Source organism: Caloenas nicobarica, chromosome 8, assembly GCF_036013445.1.
Source record: "Caloenas nicobarica isolate bCalNic1 chromosome 8, bCalNic1.hap1, whole genome shotgun sequence".
NCBI classification, from domain to species: domain Eukaryota; kingdom Metazoa; phylum Chordata; class Aves; order Columbiformes; family Columbidae; genus Caloenas; species Caloenas nicobarica.
The window spans coordinates 17,336,948-17,356,916 of NC_088252.1; the positions used below are offsets into that span (position 1 = coordinate 17,336,948).

The 19,969-nt window shown below is 37.8% G+C and overlaps 1 protein-coding gene across 8 annotated transcripts in view; it reads left to right on the top strand.

Moving 5' to 3' along the window:
* NLGN1 (neuroligin 1) overlaps positions 1–19,969 on the top strand; it is a 305,038-nt gene that overhangs the window by 23,412 nt on the left and 261,657 nt on the right. The gene's annotated exons all lie outside the window — the stretch shown is intronic.

A 19,969-nucleotide genomic window follows, 5' to 3' on the forward strand; every position in this document is an offset into this window, starting at 1 on the left:
GACACTCTCCGAGCACTCGTCCCAGATATTACAGCTGTTGGAGGAAGCTGCTTATGAAACAAGGGTAGGCTCAGTCGCTTCGTGACCTTACAGTTCCTGCGCTGTAGGACGTGGGGTAACTCTCTGCAGGAATAGTATTGCTTTTAAACCCATAAAGCTCTGTAAATGGAATTACTGGAGTGTTAGAAAGATATTACTCTGGGATCTGACCTGGTAGGATGTACACTGACAGCAGTGTGGTAGCCATGTGGGTAGATCACACAAACTTCATGAGTGATACAAATATGTAATTCAGAAACTTGACAAAAGAAATGAAAGGAATACCAGGAAACAGGAGATTTGCTTCTCCCCAGCTGGGAAACCGATGATAGTTGTAATATACTTGGTGAAAAGGACTTTTCCTTGCATGCTCAGCTTCTGCTACAGAGGGAGCCATGTCGGGTATATAAGTGGGAATTTGGGAAGTTTTGCAAAGCAAAATAGGTAGTTTAAATGGCACAGACCTAAAAATAATTTCCTCACTGGGTTTACAATGTGGAAGAGTTCTACTTGTTTCTGTGACTGCCCTGGTGTGGTGAAATACTGTAATCTGGCTATTATCCCTGATTTTGCTACTCCCCTGATGAGTCACATAAGCTGTATTTTATATTGCCCTGTATAAGCTCTGGGAATGGTCCATGAGCAGCGACAGGCACTCTTATGCATTAGCGCAATGGGAATATATTATTTACAAGTCATACTTTCCTCCAATTTCCATCCATTTTTTTCCTTGAAAATTTCATGTGTTTCAAAAGTAGGTACAGTCCTAGGTAAGACCATATACCAGCTAGATTTGGAAAAAAGGTTTAATTTGAACGCTTATCCATTACTGCATCATTTTCTTTACTTCATGGAAAAGCAGTCTCTTAGTGTTGATAATATACATTATTAAACTTCACTTTCATTTTAATGACTTTCTGTTAAGAGAGATTACGTCCCAGTGATTCACAATATTTATATACTTGAATAAGTTAGAAAACAGGAGACTGTACCATCAAGGGAGTTATGCTTGTCCACAGCCTTTTTCATGAAGAAATGTTTACCTGTAAAGCAATTTTAATGTATAATTCCCATGCAGACACATTGGGGGGAAAAAACAAAAAATTAATGGTATAAACATATATTGTTTATAATTTGTTAGGTCTGTGCTAATCACACATGAGCATTTTCTGATAATCAGAAATTATTGAGTGAGGTCTTGCACTTTCTTTCTGCTCTCAGGATTTAAACATAGTGTACCCAGCAATCATTTCCCTAGTCCATGCTTTGGTTATCATCTGTCACAGAACAGTTTTGTTTGTTTTTTTTCTTTTTACATAAGATACAAATCTTCTGCAATCCTGAGGCCAGATTGTGATAAATCACATACACATTCACAAACAAAACAAAAATCAAGATGGTATCTGATTGGGCTGGGAAAAATATACATGCATACACAAAATTGTTGTGTGTTACTTACTCTAGCGTGTAAATCGGTGCCCGTTTAATGGCCTATTACTGCGTGAGCAATACAATATGAAAACTGTGCATGAATGTCCCTTAGGGAAATGGAACAGATGCTGGGGATACCTCCTGTCACCCCCTGGAGATGGGGCTGATCTGCCTCCCCCCGGCTGCTCTCCAGAGGGATGTAGATCTCCCCAAGGTCCCATGTTCGCTGCCAGTCTCTGCAAATGTCCTGGGTATCCTGCAGTGTCCAACAAGGTGCGAGATGTTCCTATTTCAGCAGCTGATCCATTGCAGGATCCCTGTATTTCTTGAGCTGAGAGACCGGGCACTGAAATTTTCGTTCATTCTGCCCTCAAAGCAGTGACATGGAGAAAGTATGGCGTGTGAAACTGGGCGAATTTTTTTTTCTGCCGTATCTTGTTCTCCTCCTGTGCAGCAATCAGGATCTTTCGGAGGCATTTCAGATTGACTCGGTTGCTCTTTTAGCACCGTATTGGAATAGCTTCATTACAGTCAATGGAGCTATTCCATTGAGGAACTTATTCAGCAGGGTGAGAAAGAAGCTCACAATATGGCCATAATAAAAGGCCCAATTTTGCCTTCTTTAAATTCATAAAATTCCCATTGACTTCAGTGTAAAAGGAAACAGGGATATCAGGCCTAATGCTGTCAGTCTAAATAACAATTCTGCCTGACACATTTGACCTTTGTTTTTAGAACAATTTCACTTTTAAAGGAAAGTATAGAAATACAGGAGCATTTATCTATTTATATAGGGGAAAAGCGAAATCACTTCTGTTCTTCTGTTTGGGTGCGGGAGCATTATAATGTACCTGACAAACCCGATGTGTAGCTTGGCCCTCAAGCTAGACAGCAAAGCCTTAAATGAACAAAAGATACAACAAAACCCTTGTTTGAAGTATAGCAGGAGAATGTTGGGGACTGGAATCAGGGTTCAGGACATCAGACACTTTATGTGTCTTATTTATGTGTCATATTTAAAAAGATTTGGATGGGACAGAGTTACATTTTAGGCCAAAATCAGTAAGGTCATCTGTAATTTTTTTATATTACAGAAGGTGCAGCATGTACTGTTACGTGTACTTGCAATGTCCAAGAATCAGTACTGGAAAGACTCCAAGTTTCATTTTGCCTAGACTAAAGCAACAGTTTACAACTGTTGTTCTGCGATTCCGCCCCCCCCCCGCCCCATTTAGCCGAATACAACGATAAAATGTATCTGCAGAGTGTATTCCCTTAACAAGAATTGCAATGTAAAAACAAAACACCAGATGGCAGCCGGGAGCATTACTGAGAGTGACACTCTCTGAGCCTGCAGGGAAAATGGTGTTGGAATTGGTTTAAAACAAATAGAGCAACAATCTCCTTGTCTTGCTAATGGTGAGCACGTTTAGACTGAAGATATCTCTTATTTTACTTGTTTCTTGCAATCCTTGAAGTCTTCTGCAAGAGTCTTGGATACTTTTCAAAATAGTTGTACACGGTATTATAAAAATCCCATATATGTCTGATTCATAACTATAGGAAAATCAATAAACTTCTATTAAAAGTGCCAAGATACAAAGTGAAAGAGTGTGGGCACAGACCAAGTAACTTCCTTGGCACTTCATGGATTATTTATTTTGAAAACAACTTGTGTCAGGACTGGGATGGGATATTTCCAATTCCACTTGGATCGTCTCTGTCTGCTGTGAATATCCAGTCCAGCTGTGTCATCCTGTCCAAGCATGTCATAAAAATAATTCTATAATGATATTTTGGTATTTTCAAAACCTAATACCTTTCCCTCTTGATTGTGTAGCTGCTTCATAGCTACTGCATGGGCTAAGCCTGCAGTGCACTGAAACAAGCTAAACTTTATAAAGGAGAAATGCAGTTTAAAAATGTGATGTATTGTTTTTAAAAAATGATTTTTAATTAAAAGCCCTTGTAAAAAGCAAACGATAAAAAATAATTGTCATTGCATAATTTATAAATGCATTATTTCCACAATCATAATGCAATTTTTATATGCCTTGCACTTTATATCCTGATTATCACATTTATCTCATTTAACATATTGGTATATTTTCCTGGAATAACCAAACTCATTACTTTTTTGTTTGACAGACAGGATGAGAGAGGAGGGAAACCTTTAAATTAATTTAGGATCTGGCTTCTGTTCTTGAATTACAGATATAAGCGGTAGTAGCTGAACGTGTTTTGGTACACATTTCAGGAGAAATCAAACCTGCAATAATACCTCTGATGCCAGTTCCATTAATCAAAAGACATCACTGATAACAGATAATATATATAAATCGTATACTGGCGTATATGAATGAGTATCTTTACATGAAGTTCAAAACAGTAGGCCATGTATCTGCTAAAAACGTCCTTTGCGATCAGCATCTTTTCATTACTACTGGTTTTCCAAGACCTATATACTACAACACACATTGTACGCGGACAGTTTTTGTGGGGAAGAAGCTTCTAATACATGTCATCTTTGATTTCTGGCAGTTCACAAGGAGCACTGTTTTATTCCAAAAAGCATAACCTGTGCCTTCTAGGTGGAGTGAAAAGCCATATGGAGCTAGACTAGAATGATGCTTCCTTCCCAAAAATGTAAGGGCTGCATTCTTCTGGGATCACTTTGGAGTGATTTAAGATGCATTTGAATGCATCTGAGACAACATTTTGCCTGTGGAACATTGTATTGTTGCCAGGTGAACACTAATACACGCGGACCAGACCTGTGGTTCAAATAAGGACACTCAGTCAAGAAGCAGGCCTCTGAGCGGAGCTTAAATCTGAGTACTCTTCTGGTTTCCCAGTGCTTTTGATCTACTTTATGACTTTTGGAAGGTCATTTTTAATCTCAGTTTCTTCTACCCCTTTGCAAGTTCAAATAGTTTGTAAAATCTGCTGGGGAAATGTGATGTTTGTGCAGTGTTGAGCCTATCTTAGCATGGCATAATAATTATACTGCCAACATTTTAGCTAACAATACATGCTGAATGCTATCCCACTGTGAGTGATTCTAGTTTTCATTGTTGTCCTATTAAATCAGCCTGTAGTTTGCACCACAGCTAACACATGACCCAGTTTATTTTCAAGATAATAGAAAGCTGCTTAGATTCTTCACAGGAACATAACAGGTCTGTAGAATAACTTATCTTTTTTCCGATAATGTGAAAATGATCACTTGACCAAGGAGAACTTCAGGGGGAAAGAAAGATATGGGCACTGTATAGGATCTCTGAGTTAATTGGATTAGAATCTGTTTCCTATAACTAATTTGTAGTTGCCAATAGTATTGGACTGAGCTTCTCACTTTCCCTGTGAACCTGTATGCAAAAAAGCACTGACAGCTTCCTCATACAGCCTTCACTCCATCCCTGACTGCATTCACCTCCAAGGATTTTTGCCATTATCGTGTCTTTACCTTTTTATTAAAAGAGCCACAGCATTGCGTTTTTTATGGTGCTGTTTGTGATGGAGATATTGATCAAATACAAAGCAATTTCAGGCCATATTCCTGTTTTGCACAAAGCATTGGATATCTCCAAAGGTAACTACTTTAAATTACTGCAAATGCCATTGGAAATTCTTGATCCACCCGTTTGCCTAATGACTGTACTGCTTAAGAGAACTTGGATAGAAAATAGTTTGCTTTTACTCAAAATAATGTTGAAGTAGTTAGACGTTCTAAGTTGCCTGAATGCTGCAAGTACCATTAAGCTCTTTTGGCACATGAAAGCAGAGCAATGGGAAAGGTACTTTAGAAAATCACATATAGAATGTATTCAGAAGTTATTTTTGAAAGGTATTGCAGAAAACCCATACTTTTTATACATTGAAGTAATAAGTAGTTCAGCAAATCCTTTGCAAACTTGTCAAAATGTCATAACCAGGTACTGGATTGGAAAATTAGTAACTGCTGAAGTGTGTGAGTGCTTAAAGGTGTCACTGTGTGTGGCAGAGTGGTGGATTTTAGCTTCTGGCTTTAAGGAGAGATGTTAATCATTATGGCTGATGTTTAAAATGTCAGAAGACCTCAGCACAAAGGTAAAGGATTTAATATGAGACTCTGCTGTGTCATGTTTCCTCATGGAAAATAAGGAAGATCGGCACCTTTTCCTTTTATCTCTCCTTCTTTTTTCATTCAGTAGCACTGTGATAGCTGAAGCAGCATCCCAAAAGTGCATGACCTAGGAGAGTGTGGAGCTGTGAGGTGGAGAAATGGATTGCTTAGTTCTTCCTTGCTCTTTGGTACAATTCCCTCTTCTTATATTCCTATTGTAGCTCTTAGACTCTGTCATTGCAGGATCGGGGAGCATGGCACCCAGTGGCATTGGCTGGAATAAGGGAACCTTAATTTATCACTTTTATCCTTACCTGCTACTCTTCTCCTTTTCTTTGGCTTTGGATGAGGCTCTGCAAAAATAAGGGAAATTTTCTTTCACAGCAAGATTCTTAGTGAGGGATTCAACTACCTCTGCTTAAGGCTAAGACAATGCTATGTAAGAAAAGCGGCAGAATTATTTTTCTTCCACATCCAGTACTTTTAAGCTACTTAGTGAGAGTGGTCTTAGTGGCTGGAAGAGCCTAAAAATGGGTAAAGAAGAAACTCATCTACAATCTGTTTAGTTTGGTTTTAATTTCCTTTTTGTAAAAGGCTGCAAAATGCGCTCAAGTAGCTGAAGCCTTAAATTATTTGAGTTTAAGTGTATAGTTTCAACTCTACCAGGTTAATTCTGCTCATCTTGGTAAAATAAATAAGTTATATGTGAATTTCTCTGCTTGATGTTCACTTGGACAACCTATTGCACTGGGACACCTGAAGGACAGTATTTGTTAAACACATCCAAGATACAAAATGATCCATAACTGTTGAACAACATGACTGCAATACTCTGTTCAGAAAGCATCCAGGCATTTTGTCTAAACATAATTGTTATGTTGATTTAACTATTTTAGTTAGGGCTGTATTTTTTTTTTCCTACCAAATATGATCAATGGTATAAACCCAGCTGTCACCAGATAAAGTTACACAAAGTCATATGCATTCCTCATTTTTAAAGATGACAGAGTTCAGGGAAAGTGTTTTGTATACGGAATAGCACTTAATATGCTAAGAAATAGACAAAAAGACAAGGTTTTTTGCTTTTAGCAAGGTAACAGAGACTTTGTGGTTACTGTTGCAGTTTTAAAAAGAGAATGGAGGAAGATTGATGTCTTGATGAATATTAATTGACACTTACCTTTCCATATTTTTTCTACAAAACAAGCTATTTCCTCAAACCAGTAACGAATTTCAGAGCTGTTATCTTGGTACCATTGTAAAGAACATTTGAGTGTCAATATTTTCTAGCAGGCTGGGTGGTTTCATAAACAGAAAAATTGCTCTTGGGATAGGGAGCAAGCTGCAGATTTGGGATCTGAGTTCACAAGTTAAATTTACTCTGATTACTAACCCAGGAGTTTCTAATGGCCTGTGAAATAAGTGGAAGTTCATTTTTGTCCTGTTCTCGTTGGTTTATGCTCCACACTTATGCACATCTGCAGCTGAAATTGTCGTTAGTTAATGACTTTATTGGCATCTGCAGTGCAGTGACAATGAACAGTCCTGGGATGTGGGCCCTGAATCTCAGTTTTAAGTTGGGACACATGAAGGTAGCAGTATTTCTGAACTTATTCAATAAGCCAAAAGCTCTGGTAACCCAAAGCAGTAACCTGATATTTTTATCAGGCAGTGCACTTGTATTATTTTACTCAGAGGAAGCAGGTGTATTTCTGCAAGGGGATTTTCAGGTACCTTTGAAGCCTATCCCCTTTGACCCTAAAAGAGGTGGTACTTTTGGCGACTTCAAGTCAGAGATGCTTCCAGTGAGCTTTCCCCATTCCTTTCAGAAATCAGATCCTTCTGCTTCTCTTGTTGTAAGTGGCTGGTTTTTTCCTCTCTCAAGTCTCACCTCCATCACCTCTCATGAGCTGTCACTGTACGGCAGAGAGGGAGAGCGAGGCTGAGCACCAAGGTCTCGGAGCTCATTCCCGAAGGGCTGCGTGTAAGTGATGCTCCACACAGCATCTGCCGTCCCCCCCAGCTGAGGCATCACCGCTGTCATCCTCCTGGTTGTGACATGCAGGGTAGAGACTGAAACCTGGGGTTACTTTCAAGCCCAGGTTACTCAGACAGATTAAGTGTGCTGTGCTCACAGCTACTGTCTCCACAAGGCATTTCGTAGTATTCATACCTCTGTAGAAGCGGGGTTTTTTTTGTTTGATTTTTGCTTTTTCTCAACATGATGCAAAGGAGATAAAAAGCATACATTTCAGTACACATACTTCACTTTCAGCAGCGGTTTAGTGCTGAGCCTTATAAAATTGAATTTAAATGTGTTTAGCTTTTCTACTGCATGCACGTGTGTTGCTTCCCATTCCTTGCTCACAATAAAAGAAACCTGACGTTATTCTTTCAACAGTGCTTCCTTTCTCTTACTTTTGTCATTCCTTGTAGCCTCCTCTTATTTTCTTCTCCCAGTCATGCATTGCCTTTTACTTTCCTACTAGATGAGAAGGGGATGGTTCAGAAATGGAAGACACAATACATGTACTATAAAATTATTTTTACCAGAAAATTTAATGGAAAATCTCAGTAATTCTTCAAAGCTACCAGACACTGGAAAATAGAGCACAGTCCAGAAAAAGGAATAAACATGCAATAAGTGCTTTGGCATGTGGTAGTCTATACACTGATAGCAAAGAGTTTTTATCCCCGTGTGGAAAAAAATGTTGAATAATTAGTAACATGTAGACGACAAAACCCACTTTTCCTTCACTCAGGGATGAGAGTGGATGCTCTTCCTATGAGTTGTATTTCTCAAAGACAAGACAATTAAGTAAAGGCAATTTCTACATGAGCATCATCAGGATCAAAACATTGTCTATAATTTCTTGGTGTCTAAGGCAGTTTTGACAAGTATAAACCTGACAGTCAATGGTCAGAACACATTTAATACATCTTTCATGTGCTGAAGTTAGTAGGTCTAAGGTCTCCCTGGGGTAATATGATGTAAAAGATGTTCATGGCAGTAATTTACTCACAGACCATTAGCTTTCTGTAGATGCTAGACTTTAAAGACCTGTGTGCAAGGAACATACTCTTCAGATACCCATATTATACTGCAATCCTTCATTTTCTTAATGCAATTTCCTGCAGCTGTCCTGCTGGTCATATGATGTGCAGTGAAGAGTAGACCTCAGAAAGTCATAACTCTGAGTAATAGGTCTTCTTATTTTGCACTAAATATTTTGAGTGTTTCATTCCTTAAGCAAAGAGGGGAGATGAAATTTTAAATATAAAAATGATTTGTTGTAGTCAGTTTTGACAAACAGTATTCTCTTGTGTTTCAGTATTTTAAAGAAATTGGCACAGAGAAATGAAATGCTAACTATGGCTGTGAAGCTTTTTTACAGTCTTTCTGCATCTGTTTTTAATTTTAATAAGGTACCTATAAAAATGAATAATGAAGCAACATATAAACAATGTTACGAAGACAGCCTTTTCTCATTAGGTCGAACACCCTACTATTTTATAGCTAGATTTATTTTTAATGTTCCGAATGTAAGTTCTGGATGAAATGCCAAGAATCTATAGAATGATACATAATGATGAAGAATTGATGTCACATACCAAATTGTCTTGCCATTTGAATAGTATGTCATGCACTTCAGTACCAGCAGATTCAACAGTCATGTCAGCCATCATTAATAGAGCATCCAAAGGGTCATCTGTCTATGCAAGCAGGGTAGTCTAATAGCCTACAGTATGCACATAATAAAAGATAATGTGTAGGATCTCTGGTGATCTTTTTGGTTGACAATCAATCAAAATAAGTTGCTGTTACTGTGACACTAGATATAGACAAAGTGAGACACACTTGACAGTTACTAATTACAGCAGGCAGCCAAAAGAGCTCTGTAGAGATACGAGGACAGAAATGGCTAAATTAGTAAACTGTGTTGACACACGCTCAATATTTTTTAATATGCAAGCATAGCATATTCCCAGGTCTAGTGAACCTGACAGGCGTGAGTTACTGACACTTTATGAAAATGAAGCAGAGAATATGATTTTTTTTCTTTTTTTTTTCTTTTTCGTTTTTTTTTTTTTTACAATTAATGTAGCTCAAAACTAATTATCCTAGCAAAATGGAATGAGCAAGCTGTCCCAGCAGGGGAAGCTTGCACTTGTCTGTGTTGCTGCTGGAGTTCAAAAGCAACCTCTAACTAGATGCTTTTTAACCTGGGGATGCCACCAAGAAAATGTTCCTGTTCTTTAAAGCAAATGGATGCTGACTTCTGTCCCACTTCCTCACTCCTTGTGGTGCCCAGTGGGATTTCTGCATCACCTCACTTTGGAGCAGGAATTAAAGCAATGTAAATCTGGGATAATTCTCCCCTGCTGTATCTCACTCACAGAGCTCCGAGCTCCCTTGGCATATGCCCTTCTTTGGGAGAGTGGCCAAGAACAGCCGTGTTCAGATGTCTGGGGTGGAGGCGTAGAGCTTTATTTTTTGGTTTTCTTTTCCTCCTCTTTTGATCTCTTACGAAAAGTGCCAAATGATCTTGTCGTGTCCTGGGTGATTCGGTGTATGTTTCATTTGGAAATGTGTATACCCACAGGAGGTTAACTGGTGCCTTGTAAGATGGATCCTGATAAAACCTAACCCAGCTGCACACTGTTTTGAAGCTGAATCCTGTATGAGAATCCCAGGGTGTCTTATCTTCTGTTTTGCCAGAACATTTGTGAATATTTTTTGAAATAACTCTCAAGATTTTATGAGTCTGAACTTGTTATCCTTTACACATCATGAAATTTCCCTACATTTTCTGAGCAAGCATTTTTTACAGCCTTGGACTTCTAATTGGGAAAATTGGGACTTCTTTAATGCCAGTGCTGTATTTCAGCTAATGGAAAAATCTGACATAGCACTGAGGTCAGCACTTTCTAGCATGTTTATCACGCCGTTTTCAAACTCAGGTTGTGCTCAAATCTCTCTTCTTTCCTGTGGTCAGACTTGCCAAATCACATCTGTTTTTTCCTTTACAATCTCTCTGGAATCTGACTGTGCCTCACTTTCCTCTTCTGGGCGCTTATTATAATTTCTCTCACATTGCCATAAACCCCCTGTTTATTAATTATTTTTACCCAGGCCTCACCTTGTCTGCTGTGAGCTTATTTCTGGTTTCTTTGTGTACCATTGCACCTGGGTCCCCCCAGAATGTGGGGGACCCCGCAGTGGGCACATGCAGACCGTGTACATCTCTCCCAACTGAATGTTTGATTTCTCTCTCTCTGCTGTGTGAACTCCAAGCTTGTAATTTTTCTGAGGGGGTCTTGTATCCTATTCTACTATGCTGTGTGAATGCAGAGTATCATGGGGCTAGAGCCTTTTTTCTGTCCTTTAAATAATAGCTACAGTTTATTGTAAGGTTTGTCACAAACTGAATGCCTGTGTCTGAAGTCATACATTTAATCAGATTTTTTTATCACTAAATTATTGACCAAATGCTCTCTTATCTAACTGAGCATGAATTAGCAGCACAGATGTATTTAACTCAGCATTGCATGGGCTCTTCTTCAGTACTAGGGTGTAACTTTTGAAAAACTGTGCATCACGTTTCCTTGGTGAAATTGCAGTGTTGCTAAAGCAGCTTTACCAACAAGAAGGGAAGACATAGATCGCTAGTGTTAATAAAAATATAAATGGTTTCCAGCCAAACATCATGTGCGAACTAAAGCTGAGGGTTGAATCACAGATTCCTACTGTAAAAGATCAGAAGGAAACATCATAATCCAATTTGATTTTCTGTCCACAGACCTTCACCCAATCAATTCTGTCATATAAAGCTGCTGTTTCTAACCTAGATAAACTCAAGTTATTAGGCTATGTTGCTGTTGCAGACTGAAGACTGATTTTTTTTCTCTTCTAGGAAATGACTCTATAATTTCTGAGGAAATAGAAAATATTTCACTAGTTTATTGCTAAGTTGTTCAACAAATTGAACATGCTATGAGCTCGAAATGCGAGGTACCCCAGAAGTGGGTTAAGGTCGAATGAAGATGACATTAGCACAACTTGACAAGGAATTTACCTTTTTCACTTACACTGAGCCGAAAGCAAGCTAAAATCTCAGCATGCACTCTGATTTCTGCATTAAATATGAGTCTGAGAAACTGACACTGTATGTTTCTCCATTTCACCCAAATGGGATATACATAAAATGCCTTTTGCTTTCTACTTTGATGTAAAGAACTCTTGCTATACATTTCATTTTTCATTGCGATACAAAATAATCTCTCTGTTTCTTGAAGTCTGCATTTTTGTGGAGTTCAGAGATAGTTTTTTCATACAAATGTTTCCCGTTGCATTGAGGGAGCTATGACTGTGGTGTTCTCTGACATTTTCCCCTTACCGTAGACTGTTCTGTATCTCTTAAAGGCAATGAGCCATTCTGGGACTGATGTGACAAGACATGACAGGAAATTCCACTGAATAAAACAAATTATACACTAGGGATGTGCTGAACTGACTGAAAACAATTTGGACACCAGGGGCTATGAAAGGTGCTGAGAAGGTTGAGAGCAATGACATTTTCTTTTAGATTTTATTTAAAGTGTTTTGATGCACAACTTGGTGTAAATCAGTGATCCTGAGTTCTTTTTTGGAGTTGTCCCCGTTCAGATCCCTTGCTCCAAAGGGTGTGCACACATCTATGTGAGTGAGCTGAGTCAGTGAGTTTCTTGTAGCTGATGATGACTCATGATTTTGACTCATATTGGAAAATGTATGTATTCATATTTTCAATTTGTGTTTTACTGACCAATATTTACACAGATTAGAAATTGGTGATGTATGTGCCCAGGTTTTAATTCACAATTGTAATCAAGCAATCGTAATCTTGGGTTGCGAAACAAATTCTCAGACAAATGCATGCAAGATAATCAATGGAAAGATTTTTGTTAAAGCTAATTTGACTTCATATAGTGATAAAGAATTTCCTGTATATTAAATGCAACAATGAAAGACAACAGTTGATGTGGAAGAGCATTTAAATACACCCAGAGGAAAGAGGAAGAAATCTAGTAAATGAATTGAGGATTTTTTGTCGTTCATGTCCTCCAACTTTGACAATAAAGAAATTTGACTTGATTCTTCTTTTATTTCTGTCAATTTTAAATCATTGTATGTGAGCTTCTTTTGTGAGGTACTCCTGATTTGTGAGACGAAGGTAGTGAATTATTACCAATAAACTAGGATTACCATTTTGCCTGTAGAGTAACAAAACATAAATTTTGTTTAATGTGCCTTTAAGAATGTGAGCTGAGTGGATATGCTGCTGGCAGTGAATAATGATTCATATCATCAGATTGAGGATCCGTTTGTCTGTCTCATCTTGTCATGTAAATGTTTGAAAAAACATAGAACAGATAATATGGCAATCTGGCAGCAGTCTGCACTAAGGTCTGTGAGTCAAAGGGTTCTGCATCGGAGGAGGACATTTACGTCAAGAGTGTCCTCTGTCTGGTAGTGTTCAGATGACAGATGTGGAAGCATTGCTGCCTTAGTGGAGTCAGGCAATCTTACACCCACTGGCAATCGGTCAATACTATTGGGAAAGGCAGTGGAAAGCAGGGGATGAAGATATTTTACAGTTTATTTGACGCGTATTCCAATAGTATGCTGAAATTAATCCATGGAATAATACACATTTTTTTCAAGTAATGCTCAAAAAATGTCATTTGAGCTTTATGTTGACACCTGTTCCGAAGAAAATTTCAGTAAAGTATTTAGCTTTGTGATTTGGAAGAACTAAAGCTGAGTTTAATTAATATACTTGAGATTTCTGCCTTGCATTGGTAGAAATCAGCAATGGCTATCAGCAAGCCTGTACAATTCCTCCCTTGAAAGTCAGATTGGAATATTTCATCATTCCTGCCTTTGTTTGCTGTGCATATTGGCAAGAAACTGTCCCTAGTAATGCTGGGTTTACACCAGGTGTGACCTGCCAGTCTCACTGGGGCTGTTGAGTTTGATGACAGGAATCCTGGTTTGGAGGCTCTGTTGGCATCAATCCAGGTTATCTGCTATTACTTATTAATTTGGTGCTTTGATCTAGATTACAATGCTTCTTACAGTGTTTCTGTCACATGAAATTCAGTAAAACCCACAGACTTAAATACTGAAAAGCTGCACTAATATACAGGTTTTAATTGCATTTCTGAGAAAAAAGTACAAACTTAAATATTTGTCTCAGTGGAAATATAGACTGCAACCTTGAATGAACTCTAAAGCAGCCAAATAGAAGATGTTCTTGGAAAATACAGAGGTACTATTGTTTATGAATATTGGGCATATCAGCATATGCACATTATGCTGGTAGTACCTTGTAGCTCTAATCACTATTTTTATAGACAGATTTTCAAAGGTGCATCCATGGTGCTTAAGGAGCAGGCCCAAAAGACGTATGGAAGAGACTGTCCTGTCTCTTGCTGTGGTCAGTACCAGATGCTTCATGGACTAGCACGGCTTTTTATAGTTGGATTGTACTATCACTGATGGGTTAATCAAAGTCATTGTTGATGCATAACTAACTTTACATCTTAATTTGTGACAACAAAGAGCTGACGTAGTTTATCTAGATAGTGAAATTAGTTTTTTCTAATCGGAATTATCAAAATCTGTTTCTTTGTCTCTGCAACAATCTTGTATGGGGAGTACAGAGAGACATATATTCCCAAAACACAGTGATTCACTTTGATTAAATTGTTCATGTTTCTTGTTTTACTTCCAGTTGGAGAGCGTCAAATTTTGTGAAGTTGGTAAAAATAATTCTGCCCCTTTATGTGCCATTTTAACAGTCCTATGCATGTTTTCTCTCCCACGCAGCATTCTGTGAAACGATCTGTTGTGAGCATAATTATCAGCTTTTGCAAATTAGAAACCAGATCCAGCTATCCACAAATGAGAGATCTCTGAATATCTTTAACAGGGAAGATGCAAAAGGAGAGTTTATTGGGCAATGTATACATGGGTGTATGTGTGTGTGTGTAGTATATGAATACATCAAGCTAAGAACGTTGTTTTAAGTAGGTGTTTGCATACTTCTCAAGAGACCTGAAATACCAGACACAGAGCACTGTACAGGGATATACTTTTTATGCCAGGAAGAAAATCTATATTAGCAACTGCATAATAATCTGTAGAATATATATATGAATAATTTTATTGAAAAGTCTTAAGGTACAGCATCTTCATTACTGTAAATTAGATATTAAAAATATTTTTTTCGCAGATTAAAACGTTTTTTTTCTCTCCCGCAGTTCTTATTAGCTTACTAATTCAGTTATGGAGGTTTTTTGTTTGTTTTAAGAAATGGGACTTGTTTTGCAACTTTTCCAAGACTAAAAGGAAGAAATACATATTGTAAACCAAATGGTGGAACGGATGATATGTATCCATAGCAGGTTCAGTAAACAACTTTTCTATGGCCAGTTCCAAGTAATTGCATAAAGGCAATATTTAACATTTTTGTTGCCATTAGAATGTTATTTACTTAAAGAGTAAATGATGGTTTTTTTCTGTTTTCTGATCATATTTATATCGAGTATAATCCTACTTGTTCTTGGTTTTGCCAAGAGCTACCCTGTGTCGGGTACTCAATTCAGCCTCCTGAACCACTTTATCCCCAAGTTCGTTTGATAACAGGTTCTGCTGACTTTTAATTTAGGGTAGCATATGTATAGAGCTCATGTTTAAGGGTTTCTAAGTAGCAAACAGCTCATAAAAACTGTCCTCACACTCTTCAGAATTACTTTTTTCTAAAAATCAGACAAAAGAAATAACCCTAAATGCCAATATTAATCCACAGTGCAGTTTAACACCCGATACTAAGTGTTAAGTGCTAATAGTGAATCAATGGAGACAGAGTCATATTTTGTAGTCTGAGTACTTTTATGTAGCACAAGGTCTCTCAACATAATTAGTAGAGAATATTGAGCCCAGCCAGAAATATGGGATTCATCATTAAATTCAGAGGCTTCTTTATCTCTGAGTCTAATCATGTGTTCAGAGGGACTAATCGTTAATGGCATAGGCTTTATTGCTCTTAGCTTTCCTCTATTTTAAATGGAATTATCTGCTTTGTGAGAAATAATCAGGTTTTATTGTTCTACCTGTATCAAGTCTTGTTGATAATCTTATGGTTTTACCAGTTCAGATTCAGAGAGCAATTAGTGGTAGTGATGGTGTTTCATTTAAAATCACAAAGTATTGTTATTTTTCCTCTGTTTTCCTTTATATTTTTTATTTTCTTGTGACAATAATAGATGTACTTTCTCTAACTTCTAATGGGAAAATGTCAATAATTAACAAAATAAAACCATTTTGGTTTGCAAGATGCAGATTTAGGAATATAGCTCCTTCTGTTAGCACATGCTTTAGTGATTTGTAGAACACCTCACCTGTGCCTTTGCAATCAGAAAATGTAAAGCCTTGAGGCAATGACAGTGTATTACATAACCATATATAATTTGCAGTGATTTACAAACTCATTGTTTGACCTTGCTTTTTTGGTTGAGTGAGTTACGATTATGCTTAAGGATTAATTAGCCTTCTGGTACTTGCTCACGTAGAAGAAAGATTTGCCTATCTGTAGCAAGGGTCATTCATTCTGTCTTGAAGTCTCTGGAGCAACCTCTCTCACATGTTTTCCAGTTTTAGCAAATCTCAGAATTAATATAAGCTGAAGTTTTATATGAAACCAAGGGACTGTGTGTCAGGGACATTTAACAGATCTGTTGCTTGTAGCTCCAGAGGGCAGGATCCTGGCTCTTCTGAAATAAGTACCAAGTATCTTGTTGACTAATAACTTTCAGAATGATGGTAGAATAAGATTATTGTCCTGAATGCTGAGTAGGGAAAAATAACAGACTGAGAAGTCACTATGAGATGCATTTCTCTGTGTACAAGATGGAAGATTATGTCTTTTGTTCAGGTCTGCATTTCAGGTTTCCAAACATGTCCCCCACGGATTTCCAAGCGTGTCTGTTGGTGCTGCAGTGAGCACCCACCACCGCCACTGCCTTCTTGCTAGGATAGTTCCAAATAACCAGGAAAATAGTTGTTTGTTTGGTTGGTTTTTTTTCCTCTTTCTCGTATGAAGCAAGTTCTTCACAAATTTTTAATTGTTCACCCTATATTAGTAGGTCCTGACATTGATCTACCAGTAACCAAAATCTGTTTACTGATTCTTGGGTAAGATTTAATTTAGATGTATATCAATCTTAAAGACAGAACTGTACAAATACTTGTAGGAGTTATGTAAGAAACAACTCCAAGTGGGTTGTTCAGTTGTTAGATTTGAGGGAAGATTTTTCTTATTTTAATTACTGTACTGTAACTTGGACATTGACATCTATTCGCACAGCTAACCTAGGGAGATGGGAAACATTAAAACATCACAGATAGAGCTGTTTGTTACAAAATATTGGGTTCAATCATCTGAAGTGGAGACTCTGCAAAACACAGGACTCTTAAGTGCGTGGGAGTGGACTTCAAAATCCCTTGCCCAGTACAAACGGACTCATTTATTTTACCCAGTACAGTCCCTGTGTTTCTAAGGTGCTGCTTTCTCCATGACACAGAATCATCTCAAACCCAAGGCTCTTCGGGATCCTCAAGAAAAGTGAAGTTTTGTCTACATCTCCTTAGCAGTCCTATGCAGCTAAAGCGTGGTTGATATGATGACTGCAAAGAAGGTACTGGCCAAATCGGAACTTCTGAAATTTATACAATATTTCAGTAGATAGAGCACTCATCCAGGCTTGCAGGACTGAAACTCTGGGCCCTTTGTAGTCTCAAGGAGATCAAATTAATATCTTTCATTTCCCATTAAAGTGCCCTAGGTATTCAGCACAAAGGGCATTGTCCATTCCAGTTACATCTCTGCCATTCTGAAAAAAAAACCACCCTCCAGGTTCTTGGACTGAATAGAGACAGTATGTCTGTAGTTCAATCGCTGAGGCAGTGGCTTGGGTCAGCAGAGATCTCAGTCCAGTTCTTAATCCAAATATGGTTTAAACTGCCTTTGGGTAAAATCCCCCATGGTAAAAAATTTATGAGCAGTCCCCAGAAGAGGGATCAGCACCCGAAGTCCTCTTTCTTGCTTGTTGTAAATAAATGTTCCAACGCCCAGATTACAGATGATTCTGCTCCTCTTTGGTTTCCGTTAATTTTAACATCGAGATGTTTTCCACACAGTTGTTGAGTGTAGATAGTATTTCTGGTTGAGAGCAGGTGGTTGGATCACTACAGAAATGGGTAAAGGATGCAAGTTTGAACCCTTTCATGCTGAGAATGATGTGGAACATTTATCTCTTTTTCTCAATAGTGTATAAAAGAAAAGTGACTCGTATTGCTTCCTTCCATTATGCTTTTTTTTTTTTTTCAATAGGAATGACCCTCGCTCACTTTTTTGAAAAGAATGATTTAGGTGCATAAATGTAGCAGAGGATTATTTTGGGACATGCTGTAGCAATTTAAGAAATAACCCCTATGCTGCCTTTCTGTGTTGTTACCTTTTCCCTGTAAGTGATTACGGCCTCCAAAGCAGACATTCTTACTCCCCGTCGATCCAGAGTCAGCCAGGTTAGACTGAACCAACATTAAAGGTGATTTAAACTTATCTCTTTGACTTGTTATTGAACTGGTCTTGAAACATTCACCCAACCTGACAATGGGGCTCTGCTTTGTGAATGGCAGCATCTAACAGAGAGATAGAGACAAGACAGCATGGAACATTAACTTCTTGCAGGGTTTCAGCTGCCTCCCTAAATCACGAAGGATGTCAGTGCTCTGAATTCCTGTCTGATGCTGGATCAAGGCACCTGAGCCTTGCAGGGGGGTGGGATTTACGGCACTCATCACTTCAGCCTTCCCCATGAGCTGTTTCAGTGTGTGGGTGTTGTGAATCCCTCCCAGAATGTCTGATTTCCCCATGTGCGCTACCAGAAAATACCTCTTAAAACACCACACGTTGCAGTTTGGAAGCCAGGTGCTTAAAAGTTAGGTAGTTACATGACCAGTGTGGAAGTGCCTAGGTCTTTTGGTGTATTCAAATTCTTGTGGTTTTTCTCTCATTTACTGCATATATCTTACAGTATTTAGTAAAAACAAGGGGAAAGAAAAAAAAGACCGAACAACTAGTATTATTCTATCCCACCTATATTATAAAACAGTTAAATTAATGGCTAAATCTAATTAGGAAATGAAAAATTACAGCTTGTCTGCTGCCAATACTAAAGCCAATGGGCTGTGAGATAGAGCTGTGGTTACACTCCAAAATTATCTCACCATTGTTGAATCTTAAGGTGGCTTTGCTGCCTGTACTTGGAAATAAAATAATCCTAGCAATTATGGTTTGCAATTTGTGAGTGGATTGAAATGTAGTGGCTTTTACTATAATAAATGGATTATTGTATGTTGACAAAGTACAGGTTTAATTAACAGAGACAGATTAAGCTCTTTCATTTAGAAGCTGTTTATATTAAAAATTACCCAATAAAAAGGGGGTTTTTTAAGCATTCTAAGCACTCAGTTATGCATTACCATCTTGATCTGCTGCCATATGTATTGATCGTTGCATGGATGTTGCTTGGAATTATAGCAAGATTTTCCGAGACGTTAGACTGCTATAATAACTGATAGATCAATGGATTGATTTAGATATTTATTATGGAGAAACTGCTTGTTTTCATCAACATAACTTAGATTTTATACATCCTTTGTCTAAAGTTAATTTGAAAATACTAATTTTCCAGTGACAGCTCAGTCTTTTTCCTGTTTAATCAGTTAATTTCCCTTCCACCTAAGAATAATATTCATTGAAATGAATGAGAAATGATAACTTCAGAATGTCATTGTCCTGATTGACCAAGAGCAAACAGACAGTCCAAGAGAGGTCTGGGTAGCCATACAAAATATGTAAGTCACAAAAGCTAAAGCTAATTACTTTACATTTCTTTCCTTTACATAAAAAACATAACTTTAAAAATATATTCATGTTTAGTTTATTAATTTTATGAAGTCTAAAAATGTGTATTTTTTTTAGAAAAAATAAACCTAAAAACTGGAAAAAAAAAAGTGCCATCTGTCAGAACTAGAAATATCGTTTTACTCTGCAGATTTTGTTTTCAGCATCATCTGGGTCACACTGTCTTAATCCTGCAATGACAGGAACTTGCAAAGAGGCACTCTTGATGGATCCCAGGGAAAAGAGTCACTGAAGTATTTTAATGAATAAAAAAGAGCTGTTTTTTCTCTTTTTCGTTAACTCCCAACTTTTCTTTAATTTTATCCATTTCTGCAATTCAAGGTAGTAAAGATGTCTAAAGGAATACAAATAGGTTGAG